The sequence below is a fragment of the Lepus europaeus genome, chromosome 6, assembly GCF_033115175.1.
Source record: "Lepus europaeus isolate LE1 chromosome 6, mLepTim1.pri, whole genome shotgun sequence".
Lineage (NCBI taxonomy): Eukaryota > Metazoa > Chordata > Mammalia > Lagomorpha > Leporidae > Lepus > Lepus europaeus.
Genome location: NC_084832.1, coordinates 101,442,945 through 101,461,098, shown reverse-complemented (window position 1 = coordinate 101,461,098; position 18,154 = coordinate 101,442,945). Strand labels below are relative to the sequence as shown.

Genomic DNA, 18,154 nt, shown 5'->3' with positions numbered 1-18,154 from the left:
ACCTGTGGTGCTGGCATCCCATATGGGTGCCAGTTCAAGCCCTGGTTGCTCTACTTCCAATCCAGTTCCCTGCTAATGGCCTGGGAAAGCAGCGGAAGATGGCCTAAGTGTTTGGGCCCCTACACCCACATGGGAGACCCAGAGGAGGCTTCTGGCTCCTGGCTTTGGATTGGTGCAGCTCTAGCCATTGCAGCAGATGGAAGATCTCACACTCTCTCTCTGCTTTTCTCTCTCCCTCTCTCTCTATATATAAATAAATAAATCTTTTTTAAAAGAACTTTTACAATTCATTAATAAGAAAACCTGATTAAACAATGGATAGAAGACTTGAATAAATATATCATCAAGGAAAACATATAGAGGCCAGTGGTGTGGCGTAGCAGGTAAAGCCGTTGCTTGCACCCCATATGGGTGCCGGCTGCTCCACTTCCAATCCAGCTCTCTGTTATGGCCTGGGAAAGCTGTGGGAGATGGTCCAAGTCCTTGGACCCCTGCACTCGTGTGGGAGAACCAGAGGAAGCTCCTGGCTCCTGGCTTCGGATCAGCACAGCTCCGTTGGTTGCGGCCATCTGGGGAAAGAACCAGAGGCTAGAAGACCTCTCCACCCCCCCCCCCCAACCCTCTGTGATTCTGCCTTTCAAATAAATCAATAAATCTTTAAGAAAAGAAAAAGAAAACATATAAACAGCTAGGAAACACATTAAAAGGCTCAGTATCATCAGTCACATTTAACTTGAAGAAACGGCCAAATAGTTTTCCACAGTAGCCATATCATTTCACGTGAAAGGGTTCCGGTTTTTCTATATCCTCACCAATTCTGGCTACTACCCGTCTTTTTGTATTCGGCACTCTTAGTGTATAGTGATATACATTATAGTGGTACACATTACAACAGGGGTGAACAAAAAAGAAAAAAGGTGCTGCAAGGGAGTCAGATGCAAAGGCTACATATAAACGATTCCACCTACATTAACTGTGCAGAAAAAGCGAATAATAGACGAATTATAGGCTGTGCTGATGGTTGTAAGAACTCTGTCAATTCATTTAAAAACACCGTTGTATACTTGCAATGGGTGGATTTTAAGGGGTATTAATTATATTTCAGTAAGCCTGTACAAAACAACCAAATCAAACCAGAAAACGCGTGTTGAGTACTAATTCCGCAAGGGAGAGGGAGGTGACCTCTGGAAGATGGAAACTCAGTGTTGAGCTCTTCGCCTGTGCAGTGACGTCCTGTTGTGACATAAATTCTCTCTTCCCCTCCTGAGCTGCACCCCTGCCGCAGCTAGCCTTGCTTATGCAGGCTCTCTCCAGCTGCTCAGCTTCGCGGTGGACCTCAGATTTCCCTGCCAAGATCTCTGGACACTCTGCCAGGCTTCCGGCAGCACCCCGGAAACTTTTCAGCATCACCGAATAAAGATACAACCAAAAGAAACTCATTTACGGTCCAGGCTTTCACAAAACAATTCGATAAGGACTGAAATATACATTCTACAAACATATCACTCACTCCTTTTCCCCATCATGTGGTACCTAAGGAGGAAATGCTGGATGGTGCTTTCTGCGCTACCAAGAAAACTCACCAAGGGGGCCAGTGTGTTGGCACAGTGGGTTAAGCAACCACCTGCAACAACAGTACTCCATATGGGAGACAGTTCAAGTCCCAGCTGCTCCACTTCCAACCTAGCTCCCTGCTGATGTGCCTGGGAAAGCAGTGGAAGATGACCCAAGTGCTTGGGTCCCTGCACCCACTTGGGAGACCTGGATGAAGCTCCTGGCTCCTGCCTTCAGCCTAGCTCAGACCAGGCTGTTGTGGCCATTTGGGGAGTGAAACAGCTAGGAGCACTCTCTCTCTCTCCCTTTCAAATAAAAATAAATAAATCATTTTTTAAAGAAAAAGAATACTTCCCAAGCTTCTGAAACATATTAGATATTTGTCTCTTAAGCATGGAGGGGTGTGGGTTGGAAGATCCAAAAAACCTGTGTGGAAGATAGAAGGTGAAGCTGTAGTAATTTGGTCCCTGAGCTACCACATTTTCATTGAGTGACGCATCCATGACGCAATGGAAGAGTGATATCACGTCCTCTGCCAACTTTGTGTGTGTGTGTTTTAAGAAAAGCAGTTTTTTCAGGGCTGCAGCTGGCTGCCTCCAAACAGAGATCAAACCAGCACACTTCCTGCTCTGGCTTTGCTCTGTTAGTCTGAACCGTTCACCGGTGGAGTTCTTCAGAGCTTCAGAATTCTACAACTAGTCACTTCTTCATTCTCATTCAGTTCACAACAGATGTGTGCTGAGCTCCTATCAAATGCAAAAGGCTGTCCTAGAGGCTGTGGGAGATACAGGGGTACAAAAGAATAACTCTGGCCTTAGGGAGCTTGCAATCTGATCAAAGCAGGAAGTAGACAAAACGTGTATATTCAAAGAACTAAACTATTAGGTAACAAGTGAGAAGAGAGAGGCACACTGAGTTATCAGAGTTGTGAGGAAGAGGAGATGCCTTTTAGCTAAAACCATGAGAGAAGTCTTCATGGAGAAAGCACTGCTAAAATTGGGCCTTAAGGATGGCTCTGTGTGTGTGTGTGTGTGTGTGTGGTTAAGAGGCAGAGAGACAGACAGACAGATCTCCCATCTGCAGACTCACTTCCCAGTTGCCTGCAGTGGCCAGGACTGGGCTGAGCCAATGCTGGGAGCTAGGAATTCAATCTAAGATCTCCCATGTGGGTGGTAAGAACCCAACAACTTGAGCCAGGTCTGTACTGGCGGGAAGCTGGAATCAGGAGTGAGAGCCAAGCACAAAGCCAGGCACTCTGATGTAGGATACGGGCACCTTAACCTCCAGGCCAAACACCTACTCCAAGGAAGGATATAATTCTGATTTGCACAGTCGCAGGAATGTGGGGAATAAAGGTTGAAGGAATGGCATGCGCCTGGTGGAAGAGGTTTGTTAGAAATAGGAAAGATGAGAGTGAACAGCAGTGAGTCAGGAGCAGGATCAGGCAAAAACACGCTCCAGACCTAGCGCTAAAGACGCCCGTGGAACCAGAGCTGGCATTCACCGAGCTAGGGGCACCCTGACCAGCCGCAACGTCAAGTCCATGGAGAAGGTGTGTGCTGACTTGGATCTAAAAGTGAAAGTACCAGTTCAGATGCCTACCAAGACACTGCGATTCACTACAAGAAAAACCCGTTGTGGTGAAGGTTCTAAGACGTGGGATCGGTTCCAGATGAGAACCCACAAGTGGCTCTTTGACTTGCACAGTCCTCCTGAGACTGTTAAACATGTTTTTATTTCCATCAGCATTGAGCTGGGAGTAGAAGATGAAGTCACCATTGCAGATGCCTGAGCCAATCAACTGTTTTGGGTGAACTGGCTACCAGCTGTTAAAAAAAAGAAAAGAAAAGGGGCCGGTGCCGTGGCTCCCTTGGTTAATCCTGCGCCTGTGGCACCGACATCCTATGTGGGCACTGGGTTGCTCCTCTTCCAGTCCAGTTCTCTGCTGTGGCCCGGAAAGGCGGTGGAGGATGGTCCAGGTGCTTGGGCCCCTGCACCCGCATGGGAGACCAGGAGGAAGCACCTGGCTCCTGGCTTCGGATTGGCGCAGCACGCCAACTGTAGCGGCCATTTGGGGGGTGAACCAACGGACGGAAGACCTTTCTCTCTGTCTCTCTCTCTCTCACTGTCTAACTTTATCTGTCAAATAAATTTGAAAAGAAAAGAAAAGAGGAAAAACGAGGCCAGCACTGTGGCATAGCAGGTTAAGCCGCCATCTGCTGTGCCAGCATCCCATAAGGGCGCTGGTTAGAGTCCCAGCTGCTCCATTTCTGATCTAGTTCCCTGCTAATGCATCTGGCTGAGTGGTTGGGCCCCTGCACCCACATGGGAGACCCAGATGGAGCTCCTGGCTCCTGACTTTGGCCTGGCCCAGCCCAGGGAAGCAAATCAGTAGATGGAAGATCTCTCTCTGTCTCTCGTCTTTCGCTGTAACTCATTCAAATAAAAAAAAAGAAGAAGGAAGACAAGGTATACTAGGGGTAAAAATCCCATTATTTTGCTAAAACATATAACATGCATTGAGAATAAAAAAGTTAAGTTTATAAATATGAAGGCTGGTGGTCTCCAGGAAGCTAAGAACAGAAAATAAGCTCTGTCTTTTGGTGCCCTCTCTGGCCGGAGCTACATACGGCTCAGACGGGGAAGATTTAGCCTACTGGAGAACGCCAAGGGCACAGCTGGCTCAGGCAGCAGCCTCCTCTGAAGCCTAGGAGAGGAGGGGGGCTTGTTGCACAAAGCCCGGTCCTTTCGGATGGCTGGTTCTGCGTGGGGCTTCAAATACAGGGTGGGTTGGACCCCACTGCTGGGGTAGTGATAGGCAAACAGTGGGCATGCCCCACTCTGTTTTAGGATCTGTCTGATCACGGCTGACTCCGCTGTATAGACAAGGCTCTCAAGTAACATCCCGTGAAGGAACAGCAAAGTCCCAGGGAGACTGTCAGAAGAGCTTGAGAAGGCGAACACATAAGCAAAAAAAAAAAAAAAAAAAAAAATACCAGCTTTCCCTTCCAGTGCCACCCCCTAGAACACTCAGGCAGGTTGGTGGAATGAATACAAAACACCCACTTGGGTCAGAAGTCCTCTGATGGAAGCAGAAGGGAGGAGGGAGGGGGGCTGGGATTTGTGTCTCAGAAAGATGAGAGATGGAGACGTACGTGCTAGGGCAGACAAGGGTGAGAGGAAGTTAACAGTGTCATTGGAAAGCAACACACAGTTTGCCAAAGGCAGGCATTTTCCCATGAATCAAACACCGCAGCTGGAAGGAAAATGAGGTGAGGTGCTGCCTGGGACCGCTGGAAACAGCAGCTGCACCATCGGGACCCAGGGGAGAGCAGTACGGAGCCCGCCAGCAGCTGCTGGACACGTCTCCCACAGCAATCAGATGAGGTTCCAACTCAGGCCGCTCAGTGGACTGGATCGCCCCCTAGTTCAGCTACTCAGAAAGCTACTTGAATTTAATTTGAGCATGTTTTTCCTCTGCTCAACTAAATGATCGCTATCTCTAAAACTCTGCATTTCTTGACTCAATAAATTTTACTACCTGGGGTCAAAGTCTGTTAAGGATCTGAAACAGCCAAGTGGTTCAGGAGGCTTTTAATCTTTTGAAGCTAAAATCTTTATATATATATAAAAATTAAAAAAATTCAGTACCTAAGAGCAAGTGTCGTGGTGAAGTGGGTTAAGTTGCCACTTGTGACACCTGCATCCCATATCCAAGTGCTTGGGATCAAGTCCTGGCTCCAATTCCAATCCAGCTTCCTACTGATGTGCATCCTGGGAGGCAGTAGGTACTTGGGTCCCTGCCACCCAGGTAGGAGACCTGGATGGAGTTCCTGGCTCCTGGTCTGGCTGCCTCAGCCTGGCTCAGACTCTTGTGGGCATTTGGAGAGTATTTGAGAAGATGAAAGATTTTGTGTGTGTGTGTGACTCTTTCAAATATATAAATGAATAAATCTTATTTTTAAATGCAGAATCTCGATCACATACCTGAACCGTGATATTTTCCTTGACTGTATCAGAACAAACACATTTCTAAAGGTAAAACAGGAGACAAAGATTTGGAAATAAAGAAGAGAAAAGAACCAGACTTAGAAATAATATTTCAACAGGTGCCTAAATTGCAAAAATACAATTTCAGATGAAAACATCTACAATCTAGGGCAGGCATTTGGCCTAGAAGTTAAGACGGATGTGCCTTACATTGCAGTACCTGAGTTTGAATCCTGACTATGGCTCCTGATTCTAGTTTCCTGTTAATGAAGACCCTGGAAGGCATCAGGTGATGGCTCAAGTCATTGGGTCTCTGCCACCCATGTGGGAGACACATATTGGGCTCCTGGCTCCCAGTGTTAGCCTGGCCCACTCCTGGCCATTGCAGGCCACTGTAGGCATGTAGGGAGTGATTCAGGGGGTGAGAGGTCTCCCTTTTTTCTCTCTCTCAGTCCCTTAAAAATTCAAAAATTTAAAAATCTATTCTACTGTAAAACTGTCTTGAAATTCTGGCTGGTTTTATAGGTCATGCCATTTTTCTCCGTAACCTTCCCCAGCCACCTGGCTCCATCCCATGCTTGTTGCTGCTCAGTCCCCTGAATTCTGCATCCCATCAATGGCAGCACAGTGCAGCCAGCCAAGAGACGCCCTTACTCCTTTTCATCATCCCCTCTACTCATCCAGGCCCCAGGTCCTAAGGATATCCTCCTACCTGTACGTTGGAATCTCCTCCTGCTTCCCAGGCTCTGATGTACTGATTTAGCTCAAGCTCTCATCATCACTCTGTGAAGCTACTGCCACAGCCCCCTAAATGAATCGTATTTGTGTCCAGGATGCACATTTTGTGTCTTGCAAGCTCTGGGGACACTGTGGTGAATAAGGAGAAGTCCCCGGTCTCATAATGTCTGTTTTAGTGGAAGAGCCACACAGTAAAACACGATGATTGTTCTTGGAAGAAGATAAGCCCAGTGATGTGAGACGGAGTCCTGGAAGTCAGAGGGCCTACACAGCCAGGGTGGCCTAGAGAAAGAGCTGGTAGAAGCCAGCCTTGCCCAGAACATACCAGGAAGGGAGAAGACCTAGCGCAAAGTGTTGGGTGGGGCGTGCTGAAAGAGCAGTGACACTACATTGAGTGTGGTGAGCCAGAGAGGGTGATCCAGGTTGAGGCTGGATACACCGAACAGTTCATGGCCTTTTGGTCTTCAGATTGGAGTGGGGAACTTTTCATAAGTGCCATGGGTAATGGTTGATGGGTTTTAATCAGGGGAAAGATGTCATCTAACTTATGTTTTTAAGACATTATTATGGGGGCCAGCACTCTGGTGTAGCAGGTAAAGCCTCTGCCTATAGTGCCGGCATCACATATGGGCGCCAGTTCAAGACCCGGATGCTCCACTTATGAGCCAGCTCTCTGCGATGGCCTGGGAAAGCAGTGGAAGATGGCACAAGTCCTTGGGCCCCTGCACCGGTATGGGAGACCCAGAAGAAGCTCCTGGCTCCTGGCTCCAGATCAGCGCAGCTCCAGCTGTTGTCGCCTTTTGGGGAGTGAACCAGCAGATGGAAGATCTCTTTCTCGCTCTCCCTCTCCCTCTGTCTCTTCGTAGCTCTTTCAAATAAATAAATCTTTTTTTTAAAAAAAAAATGACATTATTACAATTAGTATACGGGGAAGTGGGGAGCCAGTCAGGCAGCTACTGCAGTGGTGCAAATGGAGACCATGGTTCTCGGGCCAGAGTGAAGGTGGAGGAGTTGGAGAGAAGCAGATGGATTCACGATGCATTTCAGAGACAGATCAGACTTGAAGGACCGGTGTGGGGGTGTGATGGGGAAAAAAGGATATCCAACAGGGGGTGTCTCGGGTAACTAACTGGCTGCACGGTGGCAACACTGACTATGCCAGGAAGAGGTTTGAGACAACCAGGGAAAGCTCAGGAGGCTTTTACACATCGGAAGCTGTGGGAGAGAGAGGTCCAGACCAGAGATAAAATTGGGAGTCGCCACTGGTTAGCTCTTGCTTAGGTGAGCTCACAGGCTATCGCAGTGGAGTAGGGTATAGCTAGAGAAGCAAAGAAAGGGAGACCAGAGAAGGCCTGGGACCGAGCACTGAGATCCTGCAATATTGACAGGTCAGGAAAATGAGGCAGAGGTAGCAAAGGAGGCGCCAGTGGTCTTCACAGCTCTGATCTGTCCTTGCCACTCAGGCCAGAGTGATTCAGCCTAGTCGTCAACACCAGGCTCTGAACAGGTCTTCTCCCTGCTTCTCTGTCACCCTTGCACCACAATGTAGCCCCTGAGGATGGTACACCCTTCACCATCTAACCCTCACCCAACCTTGCAGGTTTCCCTGTCTACTCTGCCGAGCACTTGAAACTTGTGTTAGGATGCTCTAAGCACACACCTATCATTGCTACTAGATGTAGCTGAAGGAGACTTGTATCATTATTGCCTGTGCATGCTCAATGCCTTGCACATCGTGGGTGCTCAGTAACACTCAGACAAAAAGGAGGGAGGGAGAGAAGGAGGAAGAATGGACAATGGAAAGGGCTGTTCTTTGTGTGAGGACCTTCACAAAAAGTGTGTGCCAACTAACATCGGTGCCTCTCTTGTTCCCTGGCATTTTTGGAGACTGTGAAATCTGAGACGGAATGAGAAGAGCCCCATCTACAGTCAGGACAATGCAGGAATGAACCTGTTCTGAAGGTTTTCCAGAAATACAACCCACTGACCAGGCGAAGATGGAACTTACCCACACTAAACCATCATTTTTGGGAAGTCACATATAAAAAGTGTCTGCCAGGGGCTGTCGAGGGTAAAGCCGCTGTCTGTAGTGCTGGCATCCCATATGGGTGTCAGTTCAAGTCCCAGCTGTTCCACTTCCAATCCAGCTCCTTGCTAATGTGCCTAGGAAAGCAGCAGAAGATGCCCCAAGTGCTTGGGCCCCTGCACCCATGGGGGAGACCCAGAAGCTCCTGGCTCCTGGTCTTGGCCTGGCCCAGCTCCAGCCATTGCAACCACTGGGGTAGTGAACCAGCAGATAGAAGATCTCTGTGTGTATGTGTGTGTGTGTCTTATTTTCTCTCCCTCTCTAACTCTGCCTTTCAAATAAATAAATAAATCTTTTAAAAAAAGTCTATCAAATTTTACTTTTTGGTAAAATCAGAAAGTGCCACGAATCACTGGATCTCTGAACTTGCTGGTGTAAGTACACAGTGGTGACTTCACACAATTAGACCTTGTGAACTTACTAGGAGGGCCCAGCTCCTTCCAGGTCACAACATAGCAGACACGCAACGATGCTCCTGTGCTGGGGGAGAAACAACCACGAGAAAGGAAGGCGGCGGGGTACACGCACGGTCCCGCAGAAACGGGTGACTGATGTCAGCCAGCTCAGCGCATGGCTGTGTGCACTTGAAAAGAACCCACGTGGCTAAGAACAATCAGCAGCTCTGCTGATGAACTGTGAGGTGCCAAGCAGAATTGCTGTGATTGTTTCACAGGTTTGCTTTTACAATTTAACAAAGAGCTGAGCAAAGGATGAGATGTGCGCTGCCATTTAAACACTGAATTGGGCCCACCTCGGAAATCACGGCAGCGGATTTTTTGATGTTCCTATTGTTATCTGAAGCCCATGGTTTTGGAAAACACAGATTGGATTTGGCTGTAGAGCCTCATTTGCTTATTTATAAAATGCCACCCTCTACTGTGTTCCATGGTTCAGTTAAAAGCATGAACTAGCACATTAAATAGAGGAAGGGTGGAACAGGAGTGAAAATGGTGAATCTCTGGGCCAGCTGTGTGACCGCAGGCAAGTCGTGTAGTGGGTTTGAACCCTGGGATTCTGAAAGGTGAAACGGGGGCACCGTGGCAGCACCCCTCCTCTCAGGATGCTGTGAAGAACAGATGAACTAATGCACGTGACAGCATCATCTTGAATGGTAGAGAAAACTTTATTGGGGTGTAATTTACATGGACTCCCACAGTTCAGGTCTTGTTGAGTGTGACTCACACTCCAATGAAAACACCGAAAATTACCCACACTCGGAAAGTTACCCAAGGCCTCTGCCCTGCTGAACCCTCCCAGCACCTGTAACACACAACCACATCTCCTGATTTTTCTCAGTCACGTGATTTTTTTTCTGCCTGTTTGACCACTCGGAATAAACAGAACAGCAAAGTGTGTAGTGTTCTTGTGTTTCTGGCTCTCCATGTCTGTGAGATTTTGCACATTGTTTTGTGGATCAGTAGAGTGGAATATCCCAGTACTTATCCTCCTCAATCTTAAGAGTACAGCTTCGTGAGTTTTGACAAATATGCATACATCCTGTAATTGCAACCACAGGGAAGAGGACATTCCCATCTCTCCCAACGCTTCCCGTGGGCCCTTTTCCATCCATCCCTCTTCCACCCACAAGTCCAGGTGCTCCTGACTTGCTTTTTACCATGATCATCTTGCCTTTTCTAACATTCCATATAAATGGAATCATGCACTATATAATACTTTGTGTCTTCCTTTTCTTAGCATAGTATTTTTTAATCCATCCATGTTATCAGTTGTATTCCCAGTCAATGAATATATCACAATTTTTTAGTCATTCATTAATGAGTGGGCATTTGGCACGTTTTCACTTTGGGGCTCTTATGAATAAAATTGATGAGAAAAATCGTGTACAAGTCATTGTGTTATATATATGTTATTATTTCTATTGTGTAAATATGTAAGAGGGGCCAGCATTGTGGAGTGGGTTAAAGTCCCAGTCTGCAGCACTGGCATCCCATATGAACGCCAGTTGGAGTCCTGGCTGCTCCACTTCCTATTCAGCTCTCTGCTATGGCCTGGGAAAGCAGTAGAAGATGGCCCAAGTCCTTGGGCCCCTGCACCCACATAGGAGATGAGGAAGATGCTCCTGGCTCCAGAGTGGAGCAACTCCAGTCATTGCAGCCATCTGGGGAGTGAACCAGCAGATGGAAGACCTCTCTGTCTGTCTCTCTCTCTCTCTCTGCCTCTCTCTCTCTCTCTCTGCCTCTCTGTAACTCTTTCAAATAAATAAATAAATCTTTTAAAATTAATAAAAATAAAAATATATGTAAGAGTGAAATTTCTGGATCATAAAGTAACTATGAGGAATTCTAAACTGTTTTCCAAAATGGTGACACCATTTTCTGCACTTCCAACAGCAATGTACGAAAGTTCCCATTGCTCCACTACATTTTCAACACTTGGCATTGTCAGTCTTTTTAATTTTATCCATTTCAGGGCATGTGTAATGGTAGCTCACTGTGGCTTAAATTTGAATTTCCTTAATGATTAGATAATATCTTTTCATGTATTTATCACTAACATATTTTCTCTTGTGAAGGGTCTAAATCTTTTGCACTTAAAAAACTTGGGCATTTTTCTTACTGGTATTGAGTTGTAAGGGTTCTTTTTATGATCTTACTATAAGTCCTTTTTCTTTTTTTTTTTCCTTTTTTTTTAAAGATTTTATTTATTTATTTCAAAGTCAGAGAGTTACACAGAGAGAAGAGAGGCAGAGAGGTCATCCATCAACTGGTTCACTCCCCAACTGGCCACAACTGCTGGAGCTGTGCCGATCCGAAGCTAGGAGCCAGGAGCTTCTTCTGGGTCTCCCACGTGGGTACAGGAGCCCAAGGATTTGGGCCATCTTCTACTTTTTTCCCAGGCCACAGCAGAGAGCTGGATTGGAAGAGGAGCAGCCGGGACTAGAACCAGTGCCCATATGGGATGCCAGCACTTCAGGCCAGGGCGTTAATCTGCTGTGCCATAGCGCTGGCCCCTATAAGTCATTTTTCAGATACATATTCTGAAAATATCTTTACCTAGAGTGTAATTTGCCTTTTTAAAATTTTAATTTAATTTCCCCCCAGAAACCTTTTTTTAAAGGTATACAAACGTCATGCATTTCATAAATATAACTTCAGGAACATAGTTATAGATAGTGATTCTTCCCACTGTACCCACCTCCCATCCCCACTCCCCTCCTTCTTCCTCCTCCTTCTCCTATTCTTATTTTTTTTTTACTAAGATCTATTTTTAATTAACTTTATATACAGAAGATTAACTCTATTCTAAGTAAAGAATTCAACAAATGGTTTGAAAAAAGAATTGTTCCTCAACAGTTTTTGGATTTCTCCAATGACCCACTGTTTATTCAGGAGCATGCTGTTCAGTCTTCATGTGTTTGCATATGTTCTAGAGATTCCTGAGTTGTTGATTTCCAGCTTCATCCCACTGTGGTCAGAGAAGACGCATGGTATGAGTTTCTTCTTCTTTTTTTTTTTTTTTTTTATTTGCTGAGACTTGCTTTATAGCCTGGCCTGTGGTCTATCTTAGAGAAAGTTCCATGCACTGGTGAGAAGAATGTGTATTCTGCAACTGTAGAACAAAAATCTCTTTAGGTATCCGTTAGGTACATTTGGTCTACAGTGTTGATTAACTGTTGTTTCCTTGCTGATTTTCTGTCTGGTTGATTTGTCCATTGCTGAAAGTGGGGCATTAAAGTCCACCATTACTATTGTATTGGAGTCTGTTGTATTGGAGTCTCCCTTTAGATCCATTAACGTTTCTCTTAAATAGTCACGTGCCCCATAATTAGGTGCATATACATTTATTAGTCACATCTTCCTGCTGAATTGATCCCTTAATCATTGCATAGTGTCCTTCTTTGTCTCTTCTAACAGTTTTTGCGTTAAAGGCCATTTTGCCTGATATTAGGAGTGCTACACCAGCTCTTTTTGGTGTCCTTTGACTTTCAGTCTACGTGCATCTTTGTTGGTGAGATGTGTTTCTTGTAGGCAGCAAATACATGGCTTTGTTTTTTAATCCATTCAGCCAGTCTGTATCTTTTAACTGGAGAGTTGAGGCCATTTACATTCAAGGTGACTGTTGATAAGTAACAACTTGGCCCTGCCATTTTTCTTTTTTTTTTTTTTTAAGATTTATTTTTATTTATTTGAAAGACAGAGTTAGAGAGAGAGAGAGAGAGAGAGAGAGAGAGAGGTCTTCAATCCGATAGTTGACTCCCCAAATGGCCGCAACAGCCGGAGCTGAGCCGACCCAAAGCCAGGAGCCAGGAGCTTCTTCTGGGTCTCCCAGGTGGGTGCAGGGACCCAAGCACTTGGGCCATCTTCTATTGCTTTCCCAGGTCATATCATAGAGCTGGATCGGAAGTGGAGCAGCTGGGACTTGAACCAGCACTCATATGGGATGCATACACTGCAGGTGGCAGTTTTACCCGCTATTCACATTGCCACAAGAACCACAGAGGATCCATGCAGTCCCAGTCCTCAGTGTGAGCATGGATCCCACAGCAATGACCCTCACCAGGGAATCAGGGAACCCTGAGCATGTGGAGCCACCCATAGTGACTACCCAAAGTCCCAGCCACACCCTGCACCCTCACACGCAGCCATAGTGTTTTCACAGCTCCAGCACACAAGGTTCCCACAGTCATGAGCACCTAGGCTCTTGTCAATTCTCCCAGCCAGACTTGGGCACCTTGCCTTTTCTCTTGATGCAGTCTTTTGAAAAGCAAAGTTTCAAATTTTGATAAAGTTTATCAGTACTTTTGTTTTGTACTTTTTCTGTCCTATGAAATATTTGCCTAATCCAAGGTCACAAAAATTTCTCTCCTAAGGTTTCTTCTAGAATTTCACATTTTAAGCTCTACATTTAGGCATATAACCTTTTATATTTTTATAACAAGTTATTTATAAATTGAGTTATTTTACATGGATGGTGTGACATAAGCTTACTTATTTCCCATATGGTTCTCCAGTTGTTTCAACACTGTTAAAAAGACTCTCATTCCTGCCATTTAATTGCCAGGTTTGACACACAAAATAAATCAGTCACTACATGTGTGAGTCTATTTCTAGGTTTTCTTGTCTATATTTCCAATATCATACTTCCTTAATAATTATGGCTTTTTTTTTCTCCTTCTTCAAAATGGTCTTAGCTATTCTAAGACCTTTGAGTTTCCATAGGAATTTAAGCATTAGCTTGATATGATGTTGAATCTATGGACCAATTTGAGGACAACTGACAGTAAGCAATATTGTATCTTCTGATTTAAAAGCATATCGTTTTTAGTATAATGGTAATGCAGATATCCTCATACACTTATTTCTAAGTATTTCATGTTGTTTAGTACTATTTTAAATATTTTTAATTCCAACTTCCAAGTATTCATTGTTGATATACACAAAGACAACTGATATTTTGTACACTGTTACTGTATCATGCAGTCTTTAATCTTTAATTCTATTTACCTTTGTAGATTCTGTTAAGATTTTATATAAGATCACATCAACTGGAAATAAGTTTTACTTCTCTTTCTTCACTTTGTTGCTTCCTTCCCCTTCCATTTATTTCTTTGTCTTTCCTTGCTGCATTACTAGGGACCTCCAGTATAACTGAGAAGGGGTTGGGGTCAGACGTTCTCAAGGAGAAAGCGGCAGTTGTCCCCTGATTAGTATGATGCCAGCTGCCATCCATTAGTTTAAGGAAGTCACATTCCAAGTTTGCTGAGCTCTTACCATCAGAGAATTTTGAATTTTTTCTTATCTTTTTTCTCTATTGAGATGATCATATTGTCTTTTTTGTCTATTAATGTGGCAAATTACTTGATTTTTAAAGGTTAGTATTGCATTTCTGGAATACACCTATCATTATGTATATTCTTTTTATACATTGATGAATTCGGTTTGTTAATATTTTGTCAAGGATTTTTGCATTTCTGTTCATAAAGGTCATTGGTAGCTCTCCAATAAAAAATTTGTTTAGTTTTTTTTTTTTTTTCAGGATAATGCTGGATTCACAGAATGAGTTGGAAATCATTCCTTCTCTTATATTTTGTAAAAGCATTTGTGTAGCATTATTTCTTCCTTAAACATTTGTGAGCAAGTTTTAAATTACAGGCTCAAAATTTCAGATATAAAGTTTTTACTTATCAATTTATTTTTTTTTAGATTTATCTATTTATTTTGAAAATCAGAGTTACAGAGCAACAGGGATAGATAGAGAGGGGGTCTTCCATCTGCTGGTTCACTCCCTAGATGGCTGCAACAGCCAGCATTGGACCAGACTTAAGCCAGGAGACAGGAGCTTCATCCAGGTCTCCCACATGGGTGGCAGGGGCCCAAGGACTTGGGCCATCCTCCTCTGCCTTTCCCAGGTCATCAGCAGAGAGCTGGAACAGAAATGGAGAAGCCAGGAGACAAACTGGCACCCATATACGATACAGGCATCACAGGCGGCAGCTTAACCTGCTAAGCCACAAAATTGGCCTCAATCAGTTTATTCTTTTTTTTTTTTGACAGAGTTAGATAGTGAGACAGAGAGAAAGGTCTTCCTTCTGTTGGTTCACCACCACCACCACCACCCTCCCCCCCCCCAAATGGCTGCTACAGCCAGAGCTATGCCAATCCAAAGCCAGAAGCCAGGTGCTTCCTCCTGGTCTCCCATGAGGGTGCAGGGGCCCAAGCACTTAGGCCATCCTCCACTGACTTCCTGGGGCACGGCAGAGAGCTGGACTGGAAGAGGAGCAACCGGGACAGAATCCGGTGCCCATATGGGATGCTGATGCTGCAGGCGGAGGATTAACCAAGTGAGCCATGGCGCCGGCCCCTGTTTATTCTTGAATAGGATTGGTAGCTTGTGTTTTTCAAGAAATTTTTCATTTCATTTAAGTTCTTAATGTATTGGAAAGAAAATGCTCATAATTTAGTTTTGGTTTCAGGATAATGCTGGATTCACAGAATAAGTTGGAAATCATTCCTTCTCTCTCTCTCTCTTTTTTTTTTTGACAGGAAGAGTGGACAGAGAGAAAGGTTTTCCTTTTCTGTTGGTTTACCTCCAATGACCGCTGTGGCCGGCGCACTGCACTGATCCAAAGCCAGGAGCCAGGTGCTTCCTCCTGGTCTCCCATGCGGGTGCAGGGCCCAAGCACTTGGGTCATCCTCCACTGCCTTCCTGAGCCAAAGCAGAGAGCTGGACAGGAAGAGGAGCGACTGGGACAGAATCCAGTGCCCCGACCGGGACTAGAACCCTGTGTGCCAGCGCCGCAGGCGCAGGATTAGCCTATTGAACTGTGGCGCCAGCCCCTTCTCTTACATTTTGTAAAAGCATTTGTGTAGGATTATTTCTTCCTTAAACATTTATTCCCTGGTTATTCTCTGAATGTCTACAGAATCTGTAGTAGAAGCCCTTTTTCCATTTTTGATATTTGGTAGTTTGTATCTCCTTTCCTTTTATCATATCAAGCCACTTAGAAGCTTATGAACTTTATTGATTTCTTTAGTGACTCTGCTCTTGGCTTCTGTTAAGGGTTGTGAGAGATTTGTCTCCCTAAACCTCATGTAGATGTTTAACCTCTCACGTCTTCATGTTAATGAATGATGGGCTAAGGGGGGAGAGTTGATCTGATCACAGCGTTTGAGAGGTGGGGCTGATGAGGTCTTTAGGTCACTGTGGTTATGTCCTTAGAGGCTGGTGTTCATGAGAGGTTTGGTTATCTGAGCTGCAGTTGGGCACAGGTTCCTTCCTGGCTCAAAACGTGATTATGCCTCTGACCTGCCAGAAGCAGCTTCCATCAGATGCCAGATTATGGGGCCACCCAGTCCTGCAACCTGCAACCATAAATTGAAATAAACCTTTTCTCGGCCGGCGCCGTGGCTTACCAGGCTAATCCTCTGCCTTGCAGCGCCGGCACGCCGGGTTTTAGTCCCAGTTGGGGAGCCGGATTCTATCCCGGTTGCCCCTCTTCCAGGCCAGCTCTCTGCTATGGCCCGGGAAGGCAGTGGAGGATGGCCCAAGTCCTTGAGCCCTGCACCCGCATGGGAGACCAGGAGAAGCACCTGGCTCCTGGCTTCGGATCAGCGCGATGCGCCGGCCGCAGCGGCCATTGGAGGGTGAACCAACGGCAAAAAGGAAGACCTTTCTCTCTCTCTCTCTCTCTCACTATCCACTCTGCCTGTCAAAAGAAAAAAGAAATAAACCTTTTCTCTCCAAAAGAAGATCCTCTCTGGTATTTTAGTTAACGTAATGACAAGTGGACTAATCCAGTTCCATTTGTTTGTCTATTGCTTTTCTGTATCATTGATTTATACTTTTATCTTCATTGCCTTCCTTCTGCTTACTCAGGTTTATTTCTCTCTTCTTATTATAGCTTGGTATGGTGAAAAACAGCATTATTAAAATTTAATAATGTTTTCTAATATGCTAATTCAATGCATTGTTTTTCTCTAAGCATTATATTAACTGCATCTCAAAAATTTTAATATTGTGTATTCTCATTTTTGTTCAGCTCAAATGATTTTCTAATTCCCTTTTTGATTTATTTTTGAGCTTGGATTAATTAGAAATGTGTTAATTTCCAATTATTCAGGGATTTTCCTGATATGCTTCTGTTATTTCTGTTGTGGCCGATGACCATACTCTCCATGGCTGTAATTGTTTTAAGTTTATTGCAACTAATTTCATGGCCCAGTATATGATCTATCTTGGTAATTGCTCCATGTGGGCTTGAAGAAAATGTGCCATGCTCCTGCTGGGTGGAAATGTCCCACAAATGTCAAGTAGGTCATGAAGGCTGATAATGTTCTTTGAATATTCCGTCACCGTATGGATATTCCTACTTGTTTCAACAGTAAATGAGAGGAGTGTTGAAGTTTCCAACTACAATCGTGTGTGTGTTTATTTCTCCTTTCAGTTCTATCAGATATTGCTTCATGTATTCTGAATTTCTACTACTATGTGCATGTGCATTTTTTAAAGATTTATTTATTTAAAAGGCAGAGTTACAGAGAGGCAGAGGCGGGGGGGGGGGAGGGAGAGAGAGAGAGAGAGAGTGAGTCTTTCATCTGCTGGTTCACTCCCCAGATGGCTGCAACGGCCAGAGCTGGGCTAATCCGAAGCCAGGAGCTTCATCTGAGTTTCCATGTGGATGAAGGGGCCCAAGGACTTGAGCCATCCTCCACTGCTATCCCAGGCTATAGCAGAGAGCTGGATTGGAAGTGGAGTAGCCAGGACTTGAACCAGCACCCATATGAGATGCGGCACTACACCACAGCAAAGGCCCCTATGCATGTGCATTTAAAATTATTTTTTCTCCTTGATGAATTCATCCCTTTTATTGCTATAAAATGCCTTTTTAAAAAAAAAAAAAGATTTATTTCTTTGAAAGTCAGTGACACACACACACACACAGAGGGAGACAGAGAGAATGTCTTCCATCCGATGGTTCACTCCCCAACTGGCCGTAATGGCTGGAGCTGCACCGATCTGAAGCCAGGAGCCAGGAGCTTCTTCCAGGTCTCCCATGCGGGTACAGGGACCCAAGGACTTGTGCCATCTTCCACTGCTTTCCCAGGCCATAGCAGAGAGCTGGATCGGAAGAGGAGCAGCGGGGACTTGAACCAGTGACCATATGGGATGCCGGCACTCCATCGGTGGCTTTACCCGCTACACCACAGCGCTGGCCGTGAAATGTCTTTTTTAGATCTTTGATACTATTCCTGGTTCTTATATACACATTATCTATTTATGAAGAAAGCCATTCCAGCTTGCTTTTATTTCAGTGTTTGTATGGTA

At 45.0% G+C, this 18,154-nt stretch overlaps 1 protein-coding gene and 1 pseudogene across 4 annotated transcripts in view; one reads left to right on the top strand and one right to left on the bottom strand.

Moving 5' to 3' along the window:
- CRACR2A (calcium release activated channel regulator 2A) overlaps positions 1 to 18,154 on the bottom strand; it is a 202,812-nt gene that overhangs the window by 155,761 nt on the left and 28,897 nt on the right. The gene's annotated exons all lie outside the window — the stretch shown is intronic.
- On the top strand, positions 2,924 to 3,346 carry LOC133762161 (small ribosomal subunit protein uS10-like; annotated as a pseudogene).